This window comes from Carcharodon carcharias, chromosome 11, assembly GCF_017639515.1.
Source record: "Carcharodon carcharias isolate sCarCar2 chromosome 11, sCarCar2.pri, whole genome shotgun sequence".
In the NCBI taxonomy this organism is placed as follows: Eukaryota; Metazoa; Chordata; class Chondrichthyes; order Lamniformes; family Lamnidae; genus Carcharodon; species Carcharodon carcharias.
In genome coordinates, this window is record NC_054477.1 from 23,139,136 (window position 1) to 23,145,496 (window position 6,361).

At 47.4% G+C, this 6,361-nt stretch overlaps 1 protein-coding gene across 1 annotated transcript in view; it reads right to left on the reverse strand.

The window, feature by feature from the left end:
• Positions 1–6,361, reverse strand: part of LOC121284107 (cohesin subunit SA-2-like) — a 127,825-nt gene that overhangs the window by 121,233 nt on the left and 231 nt on the right. The gene's annotated exons all lie outside the window — the stretch shown is intronic.

The window sequence follows — 6,361 nt, forward strand, 5'->3', positions numbered from 1 at the left end:
CTCCTCATCGGAGGAGACAGTCAGCTCTTGCATCTCCTCATCACCCGGTCCACCCCACTTTGCATTGACAAGTTACGTAGGGCACAGCAAGCCACTATGATGTGCGACACCCTCTGGGGAGTGTACTGCAATGCTCCTCCAGATCAGTCCAGGCACCAGAATCTCATTTTCAGGATGCCAATGGTGTGCTCAACAAATTCTGGGTTGTGGCATGAGCCTCATTGTACCTTCTCACACCCAAGAGATGAGGCCGCAGTATGGACATCATCAGCCACATCCTTTGTGGGTATCCCTTGTCCCTGAGAATCACAGAATCACAGTGCAGAAGAGGCCCTTTGGCCCATCAACTCTGCACTGACATGTGAGAAACACCTGACCTACCTACCTAATCCCATTTACCAGCACTTGGACCATTGCCTTGAATGTTATGATGTGCCAAGTGCTCATCCAGGTACTTTTTAAAAGATGTGAGGCAACCCACCTCCACCGCCCTCCCAGGCAGTGCATTCCAGATCATCACCACCCTCTGGGTAAAAAAGTTTTTCCTCACATCCCCCCTAAACCTCCTGCCCCTCACCTTGAACTTATGCCACCTTGTTACTGACCCTTCAACTAAGGGGAACAGCTGCTCCCTATCCACCCTGTCCATGCCCCTCATAATCTTGTACAGCTCGATCAGGTTGCCCCCAGTCTTCTCTGCTCCAATTAAAACAACCCAAGTCTATCCAACCTCTCTTCATAACGTAAATGTTTCATCCCAGGCAACATCCTGGTGAATCTCCTCTGTACCCCCTCCAGTGCAATCACATCCTCCCTATAATGTGGCAACCAGAACTGCACACAGTGCTCCAGCTGTGGCCTCACCAAGGTTCTATACAACTCCAACATGACCTCCCTACTTTTGTAATCTATGCCTCAATTGATAAAGGCAAGTGTCCCATATGCCTTTTTCACCACCCCACTAACATGCTCCTCTGCCTTCAGAGATCTATGGACACACACACCAAGGTCCCTTTGTTCCTCAGAACTTCCTGGTGTCATGCCATTTATTGAATACTTCCTTGTCAAATTACTCCTTCCAAAGTGTATCACCTCACACTTTTCAGGGTTAAATTCCATCTGCCACTTATCTGCCCATTTGACCATCCCATCTATATCTTCCTGTAGCCCAAGACACTCAACCTCGTTGTTAACCACCCGGCCAATCTTTGTGTCATCCACAAACTTACTAACCCTAATCCCCACATAGTCATCTATGTCATTTATATAAATGACGAATAATAGGGGACACAGCACAGATCCCTGTGGTACGTCACTGGACACTGGCTTCCAGTCAGTAAAGCAGCCTTCTGTCATCACCCTCTGCCTCCTACAACTAAGCCAATTTTGAATCCACCTTGTCAAATTACCCTGTATCCCATGTGCATTTGCCTTCTTTATAAGTCTCCCATGTGGGACCTTGTCAGAGGCTTTGGTGAAATCCATATAAACTACATCAACTGCACTACCCTCATCTCCACACCTGGTCACCTCCTCAAAAAATTCAATCAAATTTGTTAGGCATGACCTCCCTCTGACAAAGCCATGCTGACTATCCCTGATCAAACCTTGCCTCTCCAAGTGGAGATAGATTCTCTCCTACAGAAATTTCTCCAATAGTTTCCCTACCACTGACACGAGACTCATTGGCCTGTAGTTCCCTGGCTTATCACTACAACCCTTCTTAAATAGCAGAACCACATTAGCTGTTCTCCAGTCCTCTGGCACCTCCCCAGTGGCCAGAGAGGAATTAAAAATTTGGGTCAGAGCCCCTGCAATTTCCTCCCTTGCCTCCCTTAGAGGAGCCAACCCTACATCTCATGTGGTCCCTGGAAGATGTCAAAGATCTGAGACCTGCTAAAGATGTACAAGTCGTGGACGCTTCCAGCGTATCTTACACACATCTGCGTGATCTGTTGTTATGGGCCACAGACCAGCTGAAAATTGAGAGAGTGGAAGCCTTCGCAGTTCACATACTGGACTGCTTGTTGCCGGGGAGATTTAAGAGCCACGTGAGTGCAGTCGATGGCACCCTGCACCTGTAGGAATCTGGAAATCTTAGCAAATCCCAGCGCTCTTGCTTCCTGGCTGGTCTGATCCCTGTCAAAGTGGACAAAGTTGTGCATCTTGGCAAAAAGGGCATCTGTGACTTCCTGGATACATTTGTGGCTGGAGGCTTGTGAGATCCCGCAAAGGTCCCCAGTGGGTTCCTGGAAGGAACCACTGCCGTAGAAATTGAGCACGGCGGTAACTTTAACTGCCACTGGCAGTGGATACCCTCCGAGTCCCTGTGGTGCCAGATCCTGCAGAAGGGGCCACGCATATGTGCATGACCAGTTCCCTTGGCATGCGCAGACATTGGCGACACTGGTTCTCGCTCATCTGCAGGTAGCACATGTTCCGTCTATAGGCCCTGGGTCTAGTGATGCGTCTATGAACGACAGCTCTGTGGGGTTCATCCTCTGCATGCAGAGGAGCTCCCCCTTGGTCTTCAGGGTTCTGCTCCTCCCTTTGTCGAGTCAGGAGTCTCGGTCACATTCTTCTCCTTCTTCCCTCCTGTCTACAAGCAATCAGGCAGCCAGCGAGATCACCAGATGGCCCTGATGGTCTCCTCACTGCAGTGTCCAAGTGAGGGACACAAGGGTCAGCAGTTGTCTCCTGAGGACCACTCTTGGTCAAGCTATCGCCTGCAGCTGCCTGTCAAGGCTCCTTAACGCTTGCCGGAGAGTCCAGACCACCATATGGATGCCCAGTGTTTAGTATGTATGATGGTTCACCATGTTCACACCCAGCACCGCCCCACACCACATGACTGAGTAGGGACAGCTACAGCCACTCCACTGCATCATGAACTCTCATCTCTGACATTTTTCTAACCTGGACTGCAAGGCTTTGCGGTTTGCTTGTACCATGAAGGTGACTTTTCAATGTCAAAAAACATAATGCAAGGGACTAGGAGAGCATCCCTCTGTCAGTGTTCGATGGCCACCTTTCCCAAGAGGATCTTCAGGCCTGCCCAGTCATGCAATAGTTCTGCAGCACCATTGCACTCTTTTGAGTTTGGAGTGTGGCGCGAGGGATTAACAGTAGAGGAGCAATCACTGGCGCTGTGAGGAATTAGTGCTGCTTGAGTGGGCTGAATTTCTCCTGCTTTTTTTAACAAGAATCTGCAGTTTGACATTGTTTCATAATTTCCCATGGTGAGATTTGAACTCTTGATCTTGGGGTTACAAGCCTAGTAACTCTTTCGAGTACAAACACGTTTCCATCTGTTCCTATTCAGATGAAGGTACATTGTTTCATAATTTGCTATTGTGAGATCTGAACTCTTGATAATCTTTTAAATGAGTTGTAACACATTTCCATCTGTTCCTATTCAGATGAAGTTACATTGTTTCATAGTTTGCCATTGTGAGATTTGAACCCTTGATACTCTTTTGAGTAAACCTGTTTCCATCTGTTTCAGATGAAGTTACATTGTTTCATAGTTTGCCATTGTGAGATTTGAACCCTTGATCTTGGGGTTACAAACCCAGTACCATAACCACTTGGCTATTTAGGCCAAGCAATAGTTTATTGTAACTCTTTCGAGTACAAACCCGTTTCCATCTGTTCCTATTCAGATGAAGTTACATTGTTTCATAGTTTGCCATTGTGAGATTTGAACTCTTGATACTCTTTTGAGTAAACTTGTTTCCATCTGTTTCAGATGAAGTTACATTGTTTCATAGTTTGCCATTGTGAGATTTGAACTCTTGATACTCTTTTGAGTAAACCTGTTTCCATCTGTTTCAGATGAAGTTACATTGTTTCATAGTTTGCCATTGTGAGATTTGAACTCTTGATACTCTTTTGAGTAAACCTGTTTCCATCTGTTTCAGATGAAGTTACATTGTTTCATAGTTTGCCATTGTGAGATTTGAACTCTTGCTCTTGGAGTTACAAGCCCAGTACCATAACCACTTGGCTATCATACCAGAACTTGGGCTGAATTGCTTGACTAGGCTGACTCTAAGCATGTCAATTGAACTCAAGCTAAACAGTCTCAGCTGTGGCGGAGTGCTCATCTTTGATATGTTTTGCCATTAGCCCGGCCGTCTTCTTCCACCTCCCCCCACCCCACTCCATCCCGCCAACATGTATTTGTGCTCAAACTTCAGTCAGTGCTGTCATGAACCACCCCACCCCACCCCCGGCACTGTCACCTTTGCCCCGAGGTTCCCTTCTCCACCTTCCCCATCCCACCACTTGCGCTGTTGCCCTTGCCCTGGCACCATAAGCCAGCCACGAAGAAGCCGCTGCAGAGACTTGCTTGTGCCCACCTCGAATTGGTGGAGCAGCTGGGATCATTGCGAGTGCTGTGCAAAGTTGTGTACGCTCACCTTGAGGTTGAAATCACCAGATGCAGTTGTAAACCACGCCGTCATGAAATCACGCCAACGGGGGATTTAAATTCCGGCATGTGGCCACAATAATGAGGTGCAGATTTATTAAAATTATGTTCCCAACGTTCGGAAACATGGCCCACCACTGATGGGGGTGGGAGGGAGGTGCAAATCACATTCTGGATTTACGTAGTCAGGAGACGGGACAAAGGCCTTCTCGCAAGATCCTCCGATCTCACCACCAAACAAGCCCATCACGGTCGGGTGCCCCTCTCTCTACAGATGGTGCCTGACCTGCTGAGTATTTCCAGCATTTCCTGTTTTTATTACAGGTTTTAGAATGTTTGATCTGCCTGCAGCCGATATTAAGACACTGTAACTACCCATTTAGGTCTGTCTATGTAACAAAGGGTTAGAGTTATTTTTTTTATTCATTCATGGAATGTGGGTGTCGCTGGCCAGGCGACTAGTTGCCCTAGTTCAGAGGGCATTTAAGAGTCAACCAGAGGTCTGGAGTCACGTGTAGGCCAGACCAGGTAACGGCAGCAGATTTCCTTCTCTAAAGGGCATTAATGAACCAGATGGGTTTTTACAACATTCGACAATGGTTTCAAGGTCATCAATAGACTTTTTAAATTCCAGATTTTTATTGAATTCAAATCCCACCATCTGCCATGGTGGAATTCAAAATCAGGTTCCCCAGAGCATTACCCTGGGTCTCTGGGTTACTAGTCCAGTGAAAATAACACTACGCCATCACCTCCCCGCAATCCAGAAAAGTAGCACAAATCATGGAATATCACCCTCTATACATTGGTAAAACGCCTGGAAGTTAATAAAAACAAAATTTCACTTATTCCAGTCAACATTAAGCACTGGGTCTGTTCATTATATTTCACTTCATTGTCAGATATTTTTTAAGGGGGAGGGTTGCTAACTCAGCTGTTTGCTCATTTTCTCGGTTGCCATGTGCTCTCCTCCACACTCAGCAAGGATCCTCTGTGAGTCTCTGTTTCCCTAGCTCTTGGCACTTTTTATTTCATCCCTTCATGGGATGTGGGTGGTGCTTGGAAAGCCGAATTGCCCTTGAGAAGGCAATGGTAAACTGCAGTCCTTGTGATGGAGGTACACACCTGCAGTGTTGTCAGGGAGGCAGGACCCATTTGGCATTCAGCAAAAATGTCTGCAGCAGTTCAAAACTCTTGCCCCTTTCGCGCTTTGATGAGCTTCCCTGCTCTTCTATCAAACAACGCCTTGGAGATCTTTGGCAGCCAGATGGTGGGGGGGGGGGGGGGTCTCGGTTTAAGGTCTCATCCACAAGGTGGCACCCGCGACAGACCTGCACTCCCTCAGTGCGACCAGGTCAGTCCAGATTTTGCGTTCAAGTCTCTGGAGTCTCGGGGTAGGGTGGCCTGAATCCACCCCCTGACTCTCACTTGACCACTGACCTGCTGACACCGACATCTTGCACTGTTGGTGATTAAAATAGAGTCATTGACACTTAAGATCTTTGACCATCTGCTGCAACCTGTTAGAAAGTTGACCCAACAAACAGTAATTTTAAATATCAGCAATTTGCCAATTTGCTACATGAAGGAAGCCTGTTAGACGACCTCAATATCAAGCATCATTATCTCCTATCCCTCCCCCAACAAGTATCCAGACAGTAACAGTGAGTAGGGTGGGTGACAACGAACCCAAATTAGTAACTTTTTGATCCAACTCTTTTCCTGAACCTTCCAGTCAACCTAACTTGCTCAACAAGCTCCCGCCCGCCTCCCACTCTCATTGGCTTAAAGTGTTTGCCAGCTTATTGTTATGGAGGGTCAGCGCGCCCTCTGATTGCTCCGGTCCCCTGTCAATCACATCAGCAGGTTAGGTTTCCTTCCCCTCCTCTTCCTCCACTTTGCTGTGTCCGGATCTATCTTTTTGACATG